Source organism: Cucumis melo, chromosome 5, assembly GCF_025177605.1.
Source record: "Cucumis melo cultivar AY chromosome 5, USDA_Cmelo_AY_1.0, whole genome shotgun sequence".
In the NCBI taxonomy this organism is placed as follows: Eukaryota; Viridiplantae; Streptophyta; class Magnoliopsida; order Cucurbitales; family Cucurbitaceae; genus Cucumis; species Cucumis melo.
The window spans coordinates 24,304,979-24,328,601 of record NC_066861.1 but is presented as its reverse complement, the minus strand read 5'-3'; the positions used below and the strand labels follow the sequence as shown (position 1 = coordinate 24,328,601).

At 33.5% G+C, this 23,623-nt stretch overlaps 1 pseudogene; it reads right to left on the bottom strand.

Annotated features, from left to right (window-relative positions):
- Window positions 1–870: 870 nt before the first annotated feature.
- LOC127149586 (uncharacterized) lies at window positions 871–8,669 on the bottom strand (annotated as a pseudogene).
- Between the last annotated feature and the right edge of the window lie 14,954 nt (window positions 8,670–23,623).

Here is a 23,623-nt window from a genome sequence, read left to right as displayed (position 1 = left end):
TTTGATAAATAAAGGACCTGATAGACAGGCTTCGGCCTTAGCTTCAGATCTGGGCTCGATTTAACCAAATTCAAAAAGACATAAACCTTAGCTCTAGGACTAGGTTTGATAAATAAAGGATCTGATAGACAGGCTTTAGCCTCAGCTTCAAATCTGGGCTCGATTTAACCAAATTCGAAAAAACATCAACCTTAGCTCCAGGACTAGGTTTGATAAATAAAGGACGTGATAGACAGGCTTCGGCCTCGGCTTCAGATCTGGGCTCGATTTAACCAAATTCGAAAAGACATCAACCTTAGCTCCAGGACTAGGTTTGATAAAAAATGGAATCGTCCTGCTTTGGACTTGGTAAAGATTTAATTTGAAAATAAAATATTGTCATTTTCAAAGAAATAAATAGCTCATTGCTCTATTCATCAATCCTATTAACAATTGATCAATAGGGCCATCAGATAGAATAAAACACATATATCATGAAAGCTTTTTAAGTTGTCAAATTCGCCACTCTTTGAATCAAAACTGCGATTGACTGCACTATGTTGTAAAGATCCAATATTGTTTAGTCCTTGGACATCACAAAACGTGAATCCCTTTAAGATGTAGACTTCCAATTACGATAACTCTCATCATAGCAAAATTTGTCTGGACTTGTAGACACCTATATTTCCTTAAATCTTATCAAAAGAAAATCATAGCTTTTACTTGGTTTGCAAATACAATAAGTCGTACTGGATCCTTGCTAATTAAAAAAATGTAGAATAATGGACTAATGAATCATGAATGTTTACTATCTTTTAGAAAGGATAAAAGAAAAGATCGGCAAATAAACATATGTTCAAAAAATATAATAAGAAATGAAAAAAATGTGAAAACAATGCTTGGAATAGGAGTACAAAGAGAGGGGTGAGAGAAAGTTTACACATCTGGAAATAACATTCTAAGAACTTAATGTAAGTTTCCTAGAAATACCCTTAACTTCTTTCAACATTACGAAACCCTCTAAGAAAAGGCCTTATGCATGATATCTTCAAACATAATTTGAATTCACATGATTTTTTAACTCAACGCCATCCATATTAATAAAAAGTAGAGCTCCTTCTGAAAAAGCTTTTTTCACTACGAATGGACCTTCATAATTAGGAGTCCATTTTCCTCGATGATCCTTTTGAAACAGAAGTATTCTTTTTAATACCAAATCTCCCTCTCGAAAGCTTCGAGGATGCACTTTCTTATTGTATGCTCGCATTAGTCTTCTTTAGTAAAACTGCCCATGATTTAATGCTGCCAACCGTTTTTCTTCAACGAAATTCAACTGCTCATAACGACCTCGTATTCATTCAACTTCATCTAACTTAGCTTCCATGAGAACTCTCAATGAAGGTATCTCAACTTCTAAAGGTAAAACGACCTCCATACCATAAACTGAAGAAAATGGTGTTGCCCATGTTGAAGTACGAACTGACGTGCGATATCCATGCAGCGCAAACGGTAGCATTTCATGCCAATCTTTGTATGTTATTGTCATTTTCTCAATGATTCTTTTAATATTTTTGTTAGCTGCCTCAACTGCCTCATTCATCTTTGGGCGATATGGAGTCAAATTTCGGTGATTGATCTTGAACTGCTCATAAAGTTCGTCCATCATTTCGTTATTAAGGTTCTTGGCATTATTCGTAATAATACCCTCTGGGAGACCATAACGACATATAAGCTCTTTCTTGATAAACTTGAGCACTACTCCCCTTGTAACATTGCAATAAGATGCAACCTCTATCCATTTAGTGAAGTAATCAATGGCCACAAGAATAAAAGGATGGCCATTTGAGGCTTTAGGATCAATGGATCCAATAACATCCATTCCCCATAAAGAAAATGGCCATGATGCTGAAAAAATATGCAATGGAGATGCTGCTACATGGATCTTATCCATATAAATTTGACACTTTTTACATTTCCTTGCATATTTTATGCAGTCTGATTCCATTGTTGTCCAATAATAACCAGATCTAAGTATTTGTCTAGCCATCATATGTCCATTAGCATGTGTTCCACATATTCCTTCATGAATGTCTGTCATAATTTGTTTTGCTTCCTCTTCATCAACACACCGAAGGAGCACCATATCGTGGTTTCTTTTATAAAGAACTTCACCACTTAAGAAAAAGTTCATGGTCAACCTCCTTATTGCGCGTTTGTCATTCTCTGAAGCTTCATATGGATATTCTCTACACTTTATGTATTGCTTAATGTCAAAATACCATGGCTTGTTATCATTTCCAACATTCATGCAATATGCTGGCACATCTCGCTTTGTAATTTGGATTGGATGAAGTTCAAATTCAAGATTAAGATCAAACATCACTGCCAGAGTGGCTAATGCATCCGCCATTTGATTGTTTTCCCTAGGAACATGGTCAAATAAAATCTTCTCAAAATTTTGAGACAATTTTGTAACGTATTGGCTATAAGGCACCAATTTAGCATCTCTTGTTTCCCATTCTTCCTTGACTTGATGTATCACTAACATCGAGTCACCCAAAACTTTCAACTTTTTAATACTCATATCGCATGCTACTTGAAGTCCCATAATGCAAGCTTCATATTCAGCGATATTGTGAGTGCATTCAAAACATAACTTGGCCGTTAGGGGGAAAACCTTTCCTTCTGGAGAAATTAGCACAACTCCAATCCCATGTCCCAACTCATTTGAGGCACCATCGAAAAGCATAGTCCATGTCTCATGATCTCTAGCATTCTTTTCAACTAGAAATATGTTTTCATTCGGGAAATCAATCCTCATAGGTTCGTAATCTGCTACTGGTTAAGCAGCTAAATGACCAGCAACTGCGCTTTCCTTTATTGCTTTTTTAGTAACATAAACAATATCGTACTCTGACAACAAAACTTGCCATTTTGTAATCTTCCAGATAATGACAGTTTCTCAAAAATGTATTTTATTGGATCCATTTTTGAAATAAGACATGTCGTGTGGTATAACATATATTGCCTCAAACGATGAGCGGTCCATACCAAAGCACAACAAGTTCGCTCTAACATTGAGTATCTAGATTCATAATCGATAAACTTTTGCTCAAATAATAAATGACATGCTCCTTCTTCCTTGATAAATCATGTTGTCCTAGAACACCACCCATGGAACTTTCTAATACTGTTAAATACAAGATTAACGGTCGCCTTGGAGCTGGAGGTATCAGTACTGGTGGGCTCTGCAAATACTGCTTAATTTTGTTGAAAGCTTCTTCACAATCCTCATTCCATTTTCCTGAGTTGTTTTTACGTAAGAGCTTGAAGATTGGTTCACATGTTGGTGTTAAATGTGAGATAAATCTGGATATGTAGTTCAATCTTCCCAGAAAACCTCGAATTTCTTTTTCTGTTTTAGGGGATGACATTTCCATGGCAGCCCTTACTTTATCTGGGTCTACTTTGATCCTTTCTTCGCTGACGATGAATCCCAGTAGCTTTCCCGAGGTTGCCCCAAATATATATTTGGATGGATTTAATTTCAATTGATATTTTCTCAACCGATCAAATAATTTTTGGAGTGTGGTTGTATGATCTTCATCTGCCTTGGATTTTGCGATCATATCATCAACATACACCTCTATTTCTTTATGCATCATATCATGAAAAAGTGTAAGCATTGCTCGCTGATATGTTGCCCCAACATTTTTCAAACCAAAAGGCATTACTTTGTAGCAGAATGTTCCCCAAAGGGTAATGAATGTCATTTTTTCTCTATCTTCTTCAGCCATTTGATCTGATTATATCCTGAAAAACCATCCATGAAGGAGAAAGTTGAGTATCCTGCAGTGTTATCCACCAACATGTCGATATGAGGTAAAGGGAAGTTATCTTTTGGACTGGCTCGATCTAAATCTCTATAATCCACACACATTCTCACTTTTTCGTTTTGTTTTGGGCACTGGGACAATGTTTGCCACCCATTCAGGATATTTGGAGACTGTGAGGAATCCTATTTCAATTTGCTTCTGTACTTCCTTCTTTATTTTAATCAGTACATCAGGTTTCATTTTACGTAGCTTTCGTCTCACTGGGTTGCACTCTGGTTTTAAAGAAACTCGGTGTACTACAATATCCGTACTTAATCCTGGCATAAACTGATAACTCCAAGCAAAAATATATGAATACTCACGTAACAAATTGATCAGTTTTTTCCGTGATTCACTGGTCAATGATGTGCCAATTTTTACCTCTTTTGACTCCTCTTAAGAACCCAAATTGATTGCTTCAACTAGTTCTTGGTGAGGACCAAGAACCTCATCTTCTTCTTTTACCATTCTTAACAATTATGAGGATATTCCCACGTCGTTTTCATCGTCACTTTCCTTGTCAGATTCCATAGTGTATATTAAGGCATCAATGGTAGAACTGGAATTACTAACATCTTCATTCTTATGAATATTGTCTATGAAAGGGCTTAGACTTTTGTGTTTAATTTGCAAATGCAGGAAAGAAAGTAGAGAGAAGAAAAAATTAGAATGAATGAAATGAAAATGCAGAAATTTCATTAAATAACCAGAAAGCAGTACATTAATGTTGTAAAGCAAATAAATACTATGGCCTTGGATAGAGCCATTCGAAAAATAAAAATTTAAACAAATAAAAGCTTAATCATTACTCTTGAAAATCTCTTGAAAATGTAGGTAGATCTACACTATCCCAATTGTTAAGCTCAAAATCAGGCGGACATGCATAAACTGTGTTGCCTTCAAATGATGTTTGTTGTGCCACTGCTGCAACTGATAAACTTTCCATCTTCGTTAACAAATCATCCTTCAAATCAGAGTTGTGTGATGAATAACTTATACCAGCACTCTTGAAAATATCATATAATTCAGGTATAAATTTTATACTTGGATCAAACTCTCTCATCTCTAGCTTTGCCAAACGCTTTTTCTTCTTTTCCTCCTGAAGCCTAATCTTGTCATATATGGATGGCTTATAGCCCAAACCAAACCTCCCATCATTGCTCGGTGTTTTTAGAAGTGTCTCTAAGTTTTGATTCAAAGAATATCCTCCACCTCCCATTATTCTAGTGGTCATAACTTCAACTTTAGACTTGTGTGGCTTTATCACTTCATCTACAGTTACTTCCATCATAGGTGCATGAGCAATTTCAAAAGAGCGAAAAAACACTCTAATGCTTCTTCCGTCGCTTCAACATATGGGGTTGAGACCGACTTTGTTATTAAGAAATCTTCATCTCCCATCACGCAAATCAACTTACTCCCAACAATAAATTTTAATTTTTGATGCAATGTGGATGGCACCACTCCTGCGGAGTGAATCCAAGGACGTCCTAATAAAAAATTGTACGTGGGTGTTATCTCCATGACTTGAAAGACTATGTTGAAAATACATGGGCCAATTTTAACTGGTAGTTCAATGTCACCCATTACTTCTCTACGAGACCCATCGAAAGCTTTCACAACCACAGTACTTGATTTTATGTGTGACATATCCACGAGAAGCTTCAATAGTATAGATTTAGGCATTATATTGAGAGCTGATCCGTTATCCACTAAAACTCTAGCAATGACGTAGTCTTTACACTTCACTTGAATATGCAGTGTTTTTGTATGGCCTAAGCCTTCAGTAGGAATTTCGTTATCTGTGAAGACTATGGAATTTGAAGATGTAATGTTTCCAATAATTCCACTAAACTTTTCCACTGAAATGTAATGTTCGACATGTGCCTTGTTCAAAATATCTAATAACACTTTTCGATGAGGCTCTGAATTAAAAAACAATGCTAACAAAGAAATTCGAGCTGGAGTATGATGCATTTGCTCTATGATCTTATACTCACTTTGTTTTTTGTATTCTATATCTTTTGCAATGATAGGCATCTCCACATCTTGGTCTTTGCAATGCTCTTTCACATTTCTTTTCTCATTTTTCCTACCTTGCTCCAGTATTAGACCATCTGAAGGGACTGTTAAGTTATTTGGTTTGTAGCATCTTCTACTTTGGGTTATCCCCGTTGATTCCTGTAATGTTATCAACCGAAGGACCTGTTATGACCTGGCAATCATACTGCCATGACACTGCTTTTAGATCCTTAAATTTGAAAGGACTCGGCACTTGGATTGTATTAGTTTTTTAGGATTGTAGAAGGTTGACTCATTATGACTTTCTTGATAAAAAACTGTTAAAGGTCTTGGTAAAAAGGAATCTTCGTTTTCTAAAACTTCATCCATTAAAGCACATATTTTACTGTCTTTCATCTCGTCTTTTTCTTGTCCTCTATATATCATGAGTATCTTTGAATCCATAAGTTGTTGTACTTTGGATCTAAATTTTTGGCATTGTTGGACAACATGACCTGCAACTCCTTGATGGAATATACAATGTCTGCTTTCATCATACCCTTCATATCTTATGTTGGGGTCTAGATATTCATGAGTAACATATCCTGCTTCGAAAAGACCTTCAAAAAGTGCTTCCATAGGCATTACTATCCCATGGACTTCATTTTTGCACTTTTCAACAAGGCCATCCACAACGTTCACTTTTGGATTTTATTGATTAGGCAGTGAATTTTCATTAACATTCGACTTCTCACCAGATTTTTTGAAGCTCAACCATCCAACATTAATTAGAGATTGCACCTTTCTTTTTAAAGCCAAACAATTTTCAGTTGAGTGTCCCACTCCTCCAACATGATAATCACATCAAGCATTTAAATCATACCATTTTGGGTAAGGAGGTTGTATAGGAATCATTGGAATAGAAGCTAACTGTCGATTTTGAATTAGTTAAGGTAAAAGCTCTGTATAAGTCATGGGAATCGAATCAAACTGCAAAAATGAAATTCACAAGGTTCAAAGCTCAGAATATTCCATTGACTGAGTTCCACTCCTAATAAAGGAGAAAGGTTGAAAGGTTGAAAGGTTGAAAGGCATAGTAGATCACTGACTGAATCTTCTCATTCACGTCCAATGAAAAGAATGAAAACCAAAGAAAACCAAGCATACTGTGAACCTAATAGGAAAATGAAAGCACTACGCTGGAGAAGGACTTGTCTTCTTCTTATAGGCTTTCCCTGTATATGTGTTGTTAATAAAAGCAAGCACAATTCACTCATTAACGAGAATGAAAGAATCAGAAGGCTTTCAGAGTCCTTCGGACGAATCGTCTTCTAAATCTCATATTACATTGAACCTTGCCTCCCCTCCTCCGATTCCTTTAAGTAGGTTTAGTAGGTTCCTTACCGTAGGTTCCTTTTCGTAAGTAACTTGCCATAGGTTTATGCTTCGCTTCGCGCCTTCACACCTTCCGGTCCATGCTAGTTTCATTCCGGAGGACCTACCCTATATTTTTAGGAAGACGTAACCCTGGTCCGGTCCGAAAGGATCAAAAGAAAGAAATCAGAGCCCACTTCATCAAAGAAAAAAAGGAAATGAATTGGTTTTGCTACCTTGACCCTGTACAAATGGTTGAGGAGAATTTAAGTTAACGGGTTTTGGAGTTTCAGAGACAGTATGGGCTGGTACATATCTATTATAAGGGATATGAAAGACATTGCTTATATATGACAGAAAGTTTTGCTCATATTTTCTCTGACCAAAAATTGATTTGTGCTTCCCTGAATTAGGAAAACCAATTGCATGAACCTCTCCTTCTTTCCTCTTGGATATTGTTCCTTTCTTTATTCCACCATATTCAGTTGTAGCCTCTGCTAACTTCCCGTGTTTTATCCCATATTCAATTCTTTCACCAATAACAATAATATCAAAAAAATTTGTTGATGCATTACCAATCATTCGCTCATAGAATGGAGCCCGCAAGGTATTCATAAACATAGATGTCATTTCTTTGTCTGTTAACGGTGGTTGAACCTCGGCAGCCATATCTCTCCATTGTTGAGCATATTCTTTGAAACTTTCCGAACTCTTCTTCTCCATCCGTTGCAAGTCTAAACGATCTTGAGCCATATCAATGTTGTGTTTGTATTGCTTTAGAAATACATCAGCTAAGTCCTTCCAAACGTGAATGTGTGCATTATCTAATTGAATATACCATTGACTAGATAGACCAGTCAAGCTATCCTGGAAGGAATGGACTAGCAATTTATCATTATTAATATGCCCCGCCATCTTTCTGCAGTATATTATAAGATGACTCCTTGGACACGTTGATCCATCAAATTTATCGAATTCAGAAACTTTAAACTTTGCTGGAATGATCAAGCCTGGCACCAAGCACAATTGTGTTGCATCTATATTTCCATAGACATCAGTCCCTTCAATTGCTCGCAACTTTTCTTCCAAAACATCTAACTTTTGCTTAGCCGGAGTGTTCTCGTTTTGTCCCATGTGTTGAATTTTAGCCTGAGCTTCCAAATGTTCTATACCTGGGCCAATGGGTGGAACAACATACAGCGAATTCGTAGGAACATAGTGTTGAGTGGTTTGAGACTGCAGAACATTCATGTGGTATGAGGTGAATCCTGGAGGATAAATGAGATCATCTGTGTCTTGAATTGGATTGCTTGATTGTGCTGTATCTACAACGACTTTTCCTTTCCCCATTGAAAGCAATTTTAGTATTTTTGAAACTCGTTCCCCAAGATTATTAATCTCTTGTCTCATTTTGTCCATGTCCTTATCTTTTTCTTCCATGATTCGACTTTTATACCTAGTATTGTAAAGATGATGAATTGGAGTAGGACGAGCTATATTTTCCTTTTTTTAAAAAATAAAATAGAATAAAAAATAAAAAATAGAAAAATAAAAAATTGAAGTATAAGAGAAGAGGGGAAAGAGAGAGAGAGAGAGAGAGAGAGAGAGAGAGAGAGAGAGAGAGAGAGAGAGAGAGAGAGAGAGAGAGAGAGAGAGAGAGAGAGAGAGAGAGAGAGAGAGAGAGAGAGAGAGAGAGAGAGAGAGAGAGAGAGAGAGAGAGACAAATCTTAGTATATATAAAATTCAAACAACAATAATAAAATCAAACAAACATAATGTAAGCTTGACAAAATAAAGGAAATCAATCTGAAACTAGAAACAAACAAAACGTAATGAACATCACTCCTATTGTCAATAGCAAAATGAACAATTAATGAAAACGATCAAAATGTTCCAGTTCTCTGCATATCATCTTCAAGAATCTATTTAGATCATTGCATGAGGTTGCATTGAGAAAATATTAACTCTCAAATCAGCTGCCCATTCTGCAAAACCATTTGCTCTTTTGAACACCATTATGAGAAATTCGATTGTCTGATCTACACGTTCCACTAGCACTTGAAATCTCTTGTTTGCAGATCATAATCAACCTTCATTTGCACGTAATCTGTATCCAATGACTCATATTCTTGTGTTATCCTCTTACTTGAATTTTGAAGCGCAGTAAGTTGATAGTGTAAGGAATCGACATAATTTTTCAGTATCTCATACTCTTCAGAGCACTCGACCATCTTCAGATGTAGGCTATTAACAGTTTGACGCAAAGAATGATTTGTGCTTCCAAATCCATTATTTGTGTTTCTGGTTTTCCAATTGATGTATTCAAATCATTGACAAGCTGGAGAAAATATTCCTTCCCACTTTCTAAATCTTTAATATATTCATCTTGCGACCCCACTGTTGCTTGTAATGTTGTCTTCTCATTTTTCAAGCTTCTATTTGCTTTATTCATTCGCCTCATCTCCTTATCTAAAGTCTCAAGATTCTTTTCTAACTTATCTTGATTTTTTAAGAAACTCTTAGTCTTTTCGAGTTCGTTTTGCAAATAAGTCGCATGATCCATCCATTGACTTGTCTCTTTACGAAGTTTCTTGTTCTCTTGCTCTAACAATCGATTTTTCTCTTCTAGTTCTTTGCTCTTCTCAATCCACTGATTTGGTTGTTTGAAGCTTGTCTCTTTTCCCCTTTCAACTACCTCCCTTGAGATATCTATTATATTCTTCCTTCTGTTTGCCTGCCATGCCTCGTACCCACTAGTAACTCCTTCGTAATGTCCTTTGTCTTTTATCTTCCTTATAGATTTCCATGCGCATACTGCTTGACGTTTTTTCCCTTGACAATCTTCAGGATCGTATGAAAATTCGGACTCTTGCAGATTATGAGTTGGTGGTATAAACTATTTGAGCTACACCTGGCGCAAAACTAACAATGGTGTATAGTTAACACCTCCCCGTGGTCCCAACAAAGGCACACTATGAAAATCTCCGCATCTATATATCACCGCCTTTAAAGGCATCCATTGAGCCTTCCATATGACATTTTCAAAAGTCAGTTTTGCAAAAGAAGACAACCAAGCCTCCTTCCTTGGATATGTTGGATCCCAAACTGCCATATCAAACTCACTGATTGTGTTGCGCCTTAAATTCCATGGGCTATTGAAATCTAACCTTGGACACCTAAACTCTGCGGGAAATTTGATATGGCTGTGTATCCAAATATATAATAAAGGAACACAACAATTCAATTTTTCTTCCCCTTTATTTCTACAATAGTTAAGAGATCGAAAAGTTTCAGCTAGTATGGGTATAATAGGATTGAATCCTCGTTCCATTTCAAAAAACAATTTGATCACTTTTCCATCAACATAACCCTCTGCTTTAGGAAAAATCACCGCTCCGTAAATACACAATGCCAAGAGTGTAAGACCTTTGTCTTCATCAATGTATGTTTGCGTCATCTTTATTAGATAATCAAAGGGCACATTCTCTTCCCCACCCTTAACTTTTATATACTTTTGAATTTCTGTGGCATGGACGGTTTCTAAAAACTTTGACAAGGTCTTTTTTGTTGTTTTCTTAGGGTTAAAGAAATAAACAATTTCTCTTTCTTTTTCAGGCATGCTAAGCATAACTTGATATTCTTCTATGGTTGGCAGTAAATCACATGACCCAAACGTGAAATAACCATATGCTGGATCCCAAAAATTAATTATGGCTCTTAAGGCAAAATAATTCACCGGTATATACATCAACTCTGCTATATGTCCATACTTCTTCGAGAACATGAATCTACGCTGAGGTGTCAATGCTTCCCAGATCATCTTTAGGTTCGTTTAATCATTTTGTGTAAAAGAGAGTTGGCACCTGGATAATACTGATATTTTAGAAGAATTGTTTATATCGTCCCAAAATTTTTGTTGCATCTCTTCAGCCCATTTAAGAACATCACTTGGCTCATCAAACTTAGACTCAAAAGATGAATGCATCTACATCTTGGTGTTTCAAGACTGTTTCTTTTTTGCACAATTATGACGAAGGGAAAGACAAAAAAAGAAAAAAAATGTCACTTCACTTTGCACAAAATAAAATAGGATATAATAAAGACCAAAACAAAAACAATAAAAATAAAACTAATAAAATAAAAATTAAATTAAACTAAATTAAAAATTAAAAAGTAAAAAGTAAAAAGTAAAAAGTAATAATAATAATAATAAAAAGAAAAATAAGAAATAAGAAATAAGAAAAAGCAAATAAGGTTTTCATGCACTTTAGTGTCATAATGAGAGTAAACACTACTTTCCTTATTATTATATTTTGGAAAAAATTATTTAATTTTAGAAAATGTAACAGTTTTCATGTACCTTTACAAGATAAACACTACCTTTACAACATTATTTAAATCAAGCTTTTCCTAACAAATCAGTATTGTGATTGAACCTTTCTTTTTTAAAAAAACAAAGAAATATGTATGATTTAAAAAATTTAGAAAAATGCAAAACTTTGTTTAGAAAAAATAAAAATAACTTGGACAATTTAACTTTTAGATAATAATATGTCAAAATATAATGTCATGATATCGGTTTCATCTAAACTCCTAGAAGAGAAAGGCCCTTAAATTTATTCCAATGTTATTTCAAGAAATAACAAAAGAATTAATCTGAGTGAGGATTTTTCATGTGCCTGCACAGGAGTCGAAATCCCTCGAAGGTCAACACTACTCCATCCTCAATTCGAATCCTAAAAGGTTGTAACCCGGGTAGAGGGCTTGTGAGTGTGTGTAAAATGCATGATGACTAATTTAAAATAAATGTACCAATAAAAATAGTACAAATATTTCATACAAATTAATTAAAAATAAATAAATAATTAAGTGAACCAATGAATTATAATATAATAAGAATAAAAGATAAAAAATGTAACGGCTCGACTCTTTTACACATTATTCAAAAGTTCCCTAGTGGAGTCGCCAAGCTGTCGCGACATGATCGCGGCGGGGAGCGGCCGACATCCCCAATCATTTAATCTTTGATATTTAAAAGGTTTGGAGTTGCCACCAATCATATTAAGGTGTGATTGGTCACCACAAAAAAATTGGTCTACGTAAATTCAGATTTAAGGTTCGAGAGTCAGTTGTGTGTAGGGAAGGTATTAGCACCCTACAACACCCATAAAAATGATTACCAAAATTTATCTTTTAAACTAAATTAACGAGGTTCACAAAACAAAGTTTTTTGTTTGATATTTTTTAAATGTCCCATGGTTATCATTTCATAACTAAAAAAAACCAAGACTGAATTGATGATTATATGGGTGGCATGAGAGCCATTAGAAAAATAGAATTTAATTTTTATTTAAAAATATTTTTTTATTTACCTCAAGAATATTAAAATATCAAATTTTGATACTTTGATCTCCATCATAGGCCTTTAATGGAAAATTTCATGTATCTAAAGAATTAATGAATTCTAAAGAAAACACTACTCAGTCCCATTCTAAAATATAAAATTGTTAGATATACTTTGTTTAAAAATAAGGGAAATTGTATTGGGTGGCACAATAAAAATCCAATTTAGCAATATTAGCACTTACATTTTCAATTTTGCAAATATAGCAACTTTTTAATTTTGGTTGATATTTCTTATTTTATTCTTTTTATTATTCCAAAATTGCCCTTCTTTGGTGTTTTCTCTTCCTCTTTCGTTTTTCTTTATATTTCCCTTTCATTTTTTGTTTTCTTCTTCTCTTCTCTATCATTCTTCTTCACCATTTCTCCTATTCACCTACTTCTCTTCTCCTCGTCTTCTTCTGCCTCTTCTCCACTGTTCTTCTCTACCGTCCTTCTCTTCTCTCTTTAGTTTCGTTCTTTTAGATTTCTCCCTCTTCGTCGGCTTCTCTTTTTTTTTTTTTTTTTTTTTTTTATCATCTTCTCCTCGTCTTCTTCTCCTATTCTCCTCATTTTTTCTTCGGGGAAAACAAGATTTATGTATGTATTTCTTCCCCTTTTTTGAAGCTCTAATATTATTTTTGTAAATTGCTCATATATTATTTATTAAAATTAGGGCTATGACTAATTCTTCCTCATCTCTTTTATTTGTTCATAATATCTTTTATCAAAAGGAACTTTGTAAATCAGTTTGGTTTTATTTAGTTACGTTCGGTTCTGTTTTTTTTAATTTGTATCAGTTTTTTATATCAACGATATGATATACTTATATTATATGTATTAGTTGACTAATATACTTACTACGTGTTTTTTATTTTTCCAAAATTGTTGCAGTTCATTGTAGTTATGGTTAAATTGACAGTAATTGTTTTTCAAAGTGGTCAATGGGATGAGCAACATTACTACGTGGATTACAAAACAAATTGTGTTTTGGTTGATAGAGCGATATCATCATTTGATTCTTTTGTGAACTTGATTCATACTGAAATTCAGGTTGAGTCATGTATTGAACTTTCAGTTTTAATTTGTTGACTATATGCGATAATGATGTTCAACATGTTATTAAGATTGTAAACATACCATAACAACTGTATCGACAATACATAAAGTGTATCATGCTTAGTGAATCATGTGTATTTAATTAATTGAGTGTATCAACAATGTGTATCAACAACATATCAAGTGTTTCAAACTAATAATATGTATCAATGAAGTTTTGCAAGTGATTAAGTGTATTACATCTATCAAATGTATTAGCAAACAAACAAGTGTATCAACAATATATAAAGTGTATCATTCTTAGTGCATCAAGTGTATTTAATTGATTAGGTGTATCAATAGTTGAGCAAGTGTATCAACAACATATAAAGTGTTTCAAACTAATAATATGTATCAACGAAGCTTAACAAGTGGTTAAGTGTATTAAATCTATCAAGTGTATCAGCAAACAATAACAAGTGTATCAACGATATATAACATGTATCAATGATATATAAAGTGTATCATTCTTAGTGCATCAAAGTGTATTTAATTTATTGAGTATATCAACAGTTGAGCAACTGTATCAACAACATATCAAGTGCATCAAACTAATAATATGTATCAATAAAGTTTAGCAAGTGATTAAGTGTATTAAATCTATCGAGTAAACAATAACAAGTGTATCAACGATATATAAAGGGTATCATTCTTAGTGCTTCAAGTGTATTTAATTGATTGAGTGTATCAACAACATATCAAGTGTTTTAAACTAATAATATGTATCAGTGAAGTATTAGAGAGTAAAAAAAAGTGTAAAAAAAAGTGTACAAGCAGTACATCAAATCAGGTGTACCGAAGGTATATATTGGTGTATCAACGATATATTGGTGTATCAATCGAATATATTGGTGTATCAACCGTATATATTGGTGTATCAGTAATGACTGAAGGATAATTTCGTAATTTCGTAATTTTAAAATGCGGTCTGGGCTTCAATTTTGCTATTTTTGCAAATGTAAAAATGATGTGCTATGGGCCTAATTTATGATACTATAATTGTCATATTTGCAAGAGCCCCTAAAAATAATTTACTAATTTTTAAAAATTGAGAAATTTCATGTATTTATGGAATTTTAACCATAAAATCCATAAATGAACATTACTCTTTCCCATAAATAATACAATATAAAATAGTTGGCAAATATGACAAATAATACAACCAACAATATATGTTGCCAAATAATACAAGTTGGAGATAATATCCACATATTTAAAAATAAAATATTGAAAATAATATACTACATTAGAGATATATAATGTTTGAGAAATAATGTTTGGAAAGTAAATAATATAAAGTGGTGAAATAAGTATTCTGCCATTCAACCAATCTAATCAATCAATATCAAACATATTTAATAAACAGTAAAAGCAACCAAATTAAACTCTACATTTAACAAATTTTAATCAAATGGCTTACTTTAAATCAAATTTAAAGCATAGGTAGTTTGATGTAACAATTTTCAAATGACCTAAACCTAACAAAATTAAAGTACACAAGCAGATTTGATGTGATAGTATTCTAACAAAATTAAACACAGTAGCAAAATTGATATAACACTATTCTATTGGAATTCAATTGGTTTAACCTAAAGAGCCATAATTTAAAGAAAAATAAATTCGATTGGTCTAAACTTAACAAATTTAAAACACCATAAACCTAAAAAAAATTAAACACAATACAGCCTAGGCAAAATTTGATGCAACAATATCCAATTGGTTTAACCCAACAAAATTAGAATACAAAACAGAGGCTAATGAGAAATAGATTCAATTGGTCTAAACCTAATAAAATTAAAATACTCTAACCCTAAAAGATTTAAACACAATCCTAAAATTTGATGAAGGAATAAAATCAATTTAACTAATTAAAAACAAATTAAATTTGAAGAATGGAAGAACAATCTACGTAAAGAAAAACAAACTTACCTTTGGCAGAATAGTTTTTTTGCTTTTCACCCTTTAACTGATCTCTCATTCTTAAAAAACATATCCCCCTGTTCTCTCCTTTTTTTCTCTGTTTTTATAGCCGAATATCATTGATACATGTTATATATCGTTGATACACTTGTTATTGTTTGCTGATATACTTGATAGATTTAATACACTTAATCACTTGCTAAACTTTGTTGATACATATTATTAGTTTGAAGCACTTGATATATTGTTGATACACACTGTTGATACACTCAATTAATTAAATACACCTGATGCACTAAGCATGATACACTTTATGTATTGTCGATACAGTTGTTATGATATGTTTACAATCTTAATAACATGTTGAACATCATTATCGCCTATAGTTAACAAATTAAAACTGAAAATTCAATACATGACTCAACCTGAATTTCAGTATGAATCAAGTTCACAAAAGAATCAAATGATGATATCGCTCCATCAACCAAAACACAATTTGTTTTGTAATCCACGTAGTAATGTTGCTCATCCCATTGACCACTGTGAAAAACAATTACAGCCAATTTAACCATAACTACAATAAATTGCAACAATTTTAGAAAAATAAAAAACACGTAGTAAGTATATCCACTAGAAGAAATATGGGCTTTGATGTCGGTTGGAAAAAATGAAAATGGATCTTTAATGTCACTTTTTAAAATACGGATGTTTAATGTCGGTTTTAAACCGACATCAAAGAGAGAGCTTTAATGTCAGTTTAAAACCGACATTAAAGCTATGATTAATTTTTTTAATTATTTTAATTTTATAAAATTAATTTAATAAAGTTAAAAGCCCCATTAAACCTAATTTACTCTTGGCATCTCACGATTTTTCTCAACTTTCACATTACTCTCTCATGCTTTTCTTCCCTTTCTTCTCAATCTCACTTTAAGGTTTAGGGCTGCACCACCACCGTCGAGCCATCCACCATCGAGCCTTCATGCTTAGTCGTCCCTCGTGCTTACCACTGCCACGCCGTCCATCGTTGCACTGTCCCAGACCTTCGAAGATCTGTTATCCACGTCGCGCCGTCTGAGATGTTCGAAAATCTAACGAACACCAATCTGGCAACCTTGTATTTTTAGTTGATGATTTCTGCTCTGAAACCTTTTCATTAATTCGCGGAAGGTATTCAATTAGATGGTGAAGTTGGAGTCATCGTCAGTCGCCAACAGAGGAGAGTGAAGATGATCATTCCAGTTCCAGTTCATTGTTTCACTTACGGAAAGGTTAGCCATGGAGAAGTATCTTCAATTTTGAGTTTAAAATTGCGATTTCAGATCCCAGTAAAGACGTTAAAGGTTGGGTAATGAATAATAGAGAAGTCTCGTACACCTTTAGTCCTGATAAGGTGGAAAGAGTTATTAACAACACATTATTTGGATCTTGTCTGTCGTGCCCATCAGGTAATCAGCAACACTTTTTCCCCTTCCTCATTTTGCTCATTGATTTCTCTTCTCTAAGTTTTGAGATACAACTCTTGTTGGCTTAGGTTTCGAAGGATGGATATGAATTATTTGCCGAGAGACAACTTGTCACAATATTTTCGACCCCTAACAACTGTGGTGAATTGGAGAAAATGTTTGATTGAAGGGGACGACCAAATGCAATGGATCAACCCATATTTTTTTGTTTCATTTTATCATTTTTTTTCTTCTTCATCTTATATGTTTATATTTGGAGCATGATTGTAGAATATAACACTAACTAAGATTTTCATGTTGTGGCCAGATTTCCATCTAAAAAACCTTAGAGTTTTTTTGGTTTTTATTATTGATCACTGACAGTATATATTTTCCTACTTTTGATTTTCTCACTTGAATTCTTGACTTTGAGAGATTATTTAATGTATAGTTGGTACTTATGATTGTCACTTTCATGATGGTTTCCTAATGGTTCGATGTGTGAGGGAAAAGATCTAATGTTGGATTAACTATGCATCTAACTGTTATAAGAGTGTATACTGTGCACTTTCGTTGCTTGGATTTGATTTCATTTTCGTCTTTAATTGTTGATGGAATTTGACTTGCTCGAGAAAGGCGGTGTCTGGAGTATGGACTGTTTATATATGTCCTTGCGTGATGTGAAATTAATTGCACATTAATCCGGTAGATTTTTAATTGGCTCAATTAGTCTTAGAATCGCTACTTCAACATCGCTGTTTTTTTGGTTTTGTTATTATTTGTTAGTTGTATGGAAACGGTTCAAGTGTTATCAAATATTTGGATTCGCGACATTTTAATCATTGTATCTGATCTAGTTTTTTCTTGATTGTTTTGCAGGAGGCTGCTATGCTATTAATTGTATTTCTTTCATATATTTGTAGAGTTTATAACTACATTCTCTTATAACTACATTGTTTAGGGAAATAAATTAACTAAGGATAGTTGAGATTTTAAGATAACAAGATCTGTTGTGCTCGTGGCCAGATTCATGTGTGTTTTTTAAATTGTAGTATTCCTTCCTAATAATGATATTTGCCTTGATTTTGGGCAGGTGGCTTCAGTGATTGCTGCAAATCTTTTAACAAGCATACAACTCATAATTTCAGGCTGAAAAGGAAGCTTTTGAGGAAGCAGAAAAAGAAAGGAAGGCTAGGGAAGAAAAGGTGAGAAGTTTTGTTGGTTTCATTGCCCGATGACATAACACAACATGAATTCTTAATTTCTTCATTTTATTCCTTTCACTATGTCTTTCTTCTAATAGCCAAGAATTTGTTAGCTTTATACCTGATTGGTTTTCCTTCATTTTTCTTTTTTGGGTGATAAGTGTTCCTTGCCTGCTTAGGTAAACAATAAACCAAACTTTCCATAGGTAATATGTATTGGATGGCGCGGGATCCTTTGCCTTGTTTCAAAGTTTTTGCAATTCATTTGAAACCAAATTTAGTGATCACAGAGCTCCTAATTAACCTATTAGTGTATTTAGTTTATTCAAAGAAGAGGTCTTTGGAGTCTGACTTAGTTACTAAAATCAATTGCTTTTACCATGTGTTGGTTATATGAGTATGTGTCGCTATAATACTACAAGTAAATATTGTAACAACTATTATAGCTCACTTCACCCACTTAAAGATGGGGTCCAAACACCTAGAGTGTTCTTTCTCAAAGCTACTGTTGTTTCAGTTTAGCGCACATGTGCAATCGACTGATTTAGTCTAATCTTAAAATTTGAATTTGCAGGATCGACATGACTTCGATGACTACGGCCATGTAAGTTGTCCCTCCCAACTATTGACAAAAACATTAAGATTTAAACTATTATGGTCTTAGAAGTATCAAGTAACCTCTCTCACTGTATTTGTCAGCATTATTTCTGGTATTTGTCAGCATGATTGTATTTTTTGCTTTGATTGATATGGTTGAGTTTGGTTACTGTCTCCCTTAGAACTTATTACCTTGATGGACACTTGAGTTATTCTATTCATCTATTCCATCATCAAATATTGGCAAAACGTTACTTCAGCTTGGGTTAGCACGGCTTGATTTCCTTTGTTATCTGCACAAATAGGACCGTTCTTCTCTTATGTCTGGATTTCAGCTTATTATATGTTTCATTTTTTTTTTCCTTTTTGGGTAATTAATTGATCTTTCGTGGGGAGAAATGAAAGAATATACTAGGCATACATAAAACATCCGTGGAACTAACTTCAGAAAAGGACTCCATCCCAATAAAAAGCTTAGATGTTTCATAAAAGATGACATATCTTACATGATAAAGAAGAGTTCCCTTCTTCTTGTATTATTAAGCTATTAGGTTAAAAGGGTTATTCTAAAACGGTGTTTTGTTCTCACAAGAAATATAGAACTTGCAGTTTGATGGTTGCGATTGATGGAGTAATTTTCAGGTCAGTTTACACATACTCTAAGATAATTGTGTTAATAGATCACTTTGAGCAGCAGCCATTAAATGGTTATGAGTAGGATGTAAATCAAAATGAATTTGCCTTCCTTTGGATCCTTTGTCAACAAATTGCTAGCCCAAAGTTGAAATCTGTCAAACTAATAATAATCCCAACTATTTCTTCTTCAAGAGAAGAGTTTTTTAGTTTTTGTCTTCAGATATAACTTTTGGTCCAGAGGAGAGTTTAGTTTTCATTTTCAGATATTTTTTTAGTGTCTCTAAGCTTCAACTCTAAATAATTAAGCTGTTTCTTTCCTTCCTTAATGAGGACTTAAGTGTTCATTTTAAGTTAGCTCGGCAGACAGCTATTATTCCCTTGTCTGGACATTATATTAATCTCTGAATAGTATATGACTTAATCGTGGGACAATTATATTGGCTTGTTTCTTGGCTAATACTTTGAAGCCACCTCATTGATTATTTCTGAATAGAATTATTTCTGAATAGAATTATTGCTGAATAGAATTATTTCTGAATAGAATTATTGCTACAAACACTGAATAGAATTATTTCTGGATTCAAATGGGGTATTATCTTCTGTACATCTAATGGTGAATAACTATCAATTACATCATGATGGTTTCATTAAATAATTTCTCTGTTGATTTGAAACCAATTCCCATGTTAACATTTTCACGAGTCTTTTGGTTCATTTCCATATTCCCTTTTGCTGAAAAATGCATGGAACTGTTCTTACAAGAAGTATGCTTTCCCCATCTTTCTTTCGTGTGCCTACTCATCCCTTCATACTCCTCCGATCAGGCCTTTGAGGAAGCCATTGCTGAGCTGGACACTCTGGGTGAAGAATCATACAAGGACAGTACCCTCATCATGCAACTATTGAGGGACAACCTTACTCTCTGGACTTCAGATGCGCAGGTCAGTGAACACCATCCACCCTAAAAAAAATATGAGAAACATAGGGTTCCTTGGTATAGTATAAGTTTGGGTAGTTGGTTTCAAAACGTTATACTTTACCCTTGGTTTTGAGTTTAGTTTCCATTTAGTCCATAGTTTCAACATTTTACACTTTTTTCCAAGTTTCACTAAAACTCACTTTTGATCTCGGACATGTTAGCTTTTAGTTAATTTTTAAAAATAATTATAATTTGAGCATTTTAACTAATTTTAGCCATGATAAAAAAATTAGTGAGTAATAATTTAATTCTTTTGAATGAGTATTTAGTAAAAAAACAATGGTAAAAATCTAAATCTTGAAACTTAGAGATTAAATGAAAATAAGACCTCCAAACTTTAAGGTAAAATATAACATTTTGAAACCAAATACCAAATGAAAACTAAACACAATGTACCATTTTGAGGTACATTTTGAAATCTAAAGACGAAATAGAAAATTTCTCAAAAGAAACTCTCAGAATTGACAAATTGCAGCCTCTATTCCCTTTTATTAGGAGGGCATTAACATAAATGAATTATGTGGAATTGTTGCAGGACCAGTTAGATGAGTCATAGAAGGGCATCATAAGCTCGACCTGTCCTGTGCTTGTGAATGGTGGGGGAGGAGGTGGGCTTCAAATGTCATTTACTTTATGGACTATTCTGTAATTATTTAATTCTGTATTAGAATCTTTTTTCATGTACTATTGTAGAATGTATATATAAACATAATATTAATATTTTATTTTGTGTATTCAAATGTAAACGACAAATGTTATAGTTTCTAACATAATATGAATTTCATTGATTTGTTGGCGTGTGAAAAACATATTTATCTACATTGACCCAATGTCGGTCTATAGGACAATAATGTAACAATTAAATAAAAATAAATTTGTAAAAATGAATAAAAAAACTAGGCTTTAATGTCGGTTTTAAACCGACATATCAGAGTTCAACCGACATTACAGAGGGCTTTAATGTCGTTTTTAAACCGACATTAAAGCCCAACCGACATTAAAGGGCTTCAATAACACCATCAAAGATGTCGGTTGAAAACTGACATTAAAGGCCTTTAATGTCGTTTTTAAACCGACATTAAAGAGGCCTTTAATGTCGTTTTTAAACCGACATTAAAGCCCAACCGACATTAAAGGCCTTTAATAACGCTCACAAAGATGTCGGTTGCCAAGTGACATTAAAGGCCTTTAATGTCGGTTTTCAACCGACATTAAAGGCCAAAATTCTTCTAGTGATCAGTCAACTAATACATATAATATAAGTATATCATACCGTTGATATAAAAAACTGATACAAATTAAAAAAAAAACAGAACCGAACGTAACTAAATAAAACCAAATTGATCTACAAAGTTACTTTCGATAAAAGATATTATGAACAAATAAAAGAGATGAGGAAGAATTAATCGTAGCCCTAATTTTAATAAATAATATATGAGCAATTTACAGAAATAATATTAGAGCTTCAAAAAAGGGGAAGAAATACATACATAATTCTTGTTTTCCCTGAAGAAAAAATGAGGAGAATAGGAGAAGAAAATGAGGAGAAGATGATAAAAAAAAAAAAGAGAAGCCGACGAAGGGGGAGAAATCTAGGAGAATGAACCTGAAGAGAGAAGAGAAGGACGGTGGAGAAGAACAGTGGAGAAGAGGCAGAAGAAGACCAGGAGAAGAGAAGTAGGTGAATAGGAGAAATGGTGAAGAATAACGATAGAGAAGAGAAGAAGAAAACGAAAAATGAAGGAGAACAATAAAGAAAAACGAAAGAGGAAGAGAAAACACTAAAGAAGGGCAATTTTGGAATAATAAAAAGAATAAAATAAGAAATATCAACCAAAATTAAAAAGTTGCTATAATTGCAAAATTGAAAATGTTAGTGCTAATATTGCTAAATTTGATTTTTATTTTGCCATCCAATACAATTTGCCAAAAAAAAAAAATAGTCGTTTGCAGTTGACCGATAACAATCATAGAAAAATGATTGACAAAAGTTGACCGATAACAATTACCATAAAACAATTGACAAAAATAAGCCAACGACGGTCACAGAAAAATGACCAACTTAGGGACATTGACCATTATACACACAAAATTTATTTTTCTAAAAGTTGGTTTTATGTATTTATCTTAAACCACATTATTCTATAAATTCAATTTTTCAAAATTTATTTTAAGTGGTTGCCATACACAAAAAGATAAAAGATCTTCATTTATTTTAGGAATCTTGTATCAATATCTTTTTGTGATTATATATATATTTACATGGAACAGATGGTTTAACGGCTATTGAAATAGCAATCTTCCGCAGAAGATTAGTGGAGAGTTTTTGTTGCAGAAGCTACGAGCATAAATATGGTAGTGTGACCTTTTATCTATGGTACCAACAAGTTGATTTGTGATGATTCTTTTGATGAGTAATGTGAAAGACGTAGCTGTGATCAAAGTGGTCACCTTAAACTCAGGGGGAGTATGAAGACGTCCTCAAGGAGATTCACTCAAACGTTCAGAGGGAGCCTAGAGTCTATAGCTATTACGCTTGTTAAGATAGTCATATAGTTGATCAGAGAGCATCTAGTGTATTGATGTATATTGACTATGTGTGAATCATAATAACATTACTCATAAGGGTTGTGTGCAGCTTCCCAGACGTAGACTACATTTGCCGAACTGGGTTACCAAAGTTGTTTATGTTATTTTCTTCTATTGTCCCTTTAGCTATTACAATTGTTAAATACTTTAGAAATAACTAGAGGTTTATTTAATTGTTTTACTCTGTTTTTCAATTGGTATCATAACGAGTTGCAATTCGATGGAGATAATCAGGGAAGGACCTTCAACTTCACGCCCTCCTGTCCTTGATGGCAAAAAATATTAATATTGGAAACCTCGTATGATTTCTTTTATTAGAACTTTAGATGGAAAAGCGTAGAGAGGCCTTGTGGCTATATATGAATCACCGATGATCACTGTAGATGGTGTATTTGTTCCAGAATCAGAAGTCGACTGGACTGATGCTGAAGAACAAGCGTCAATTGGGAATGCTAGAGCTCTCAATGCTATATTAATGGTGTTGATTTGAATGTGTTCAAACTTATAAATTCTTGTAGCTCAACCAAAGAAGCTTGAAAAATA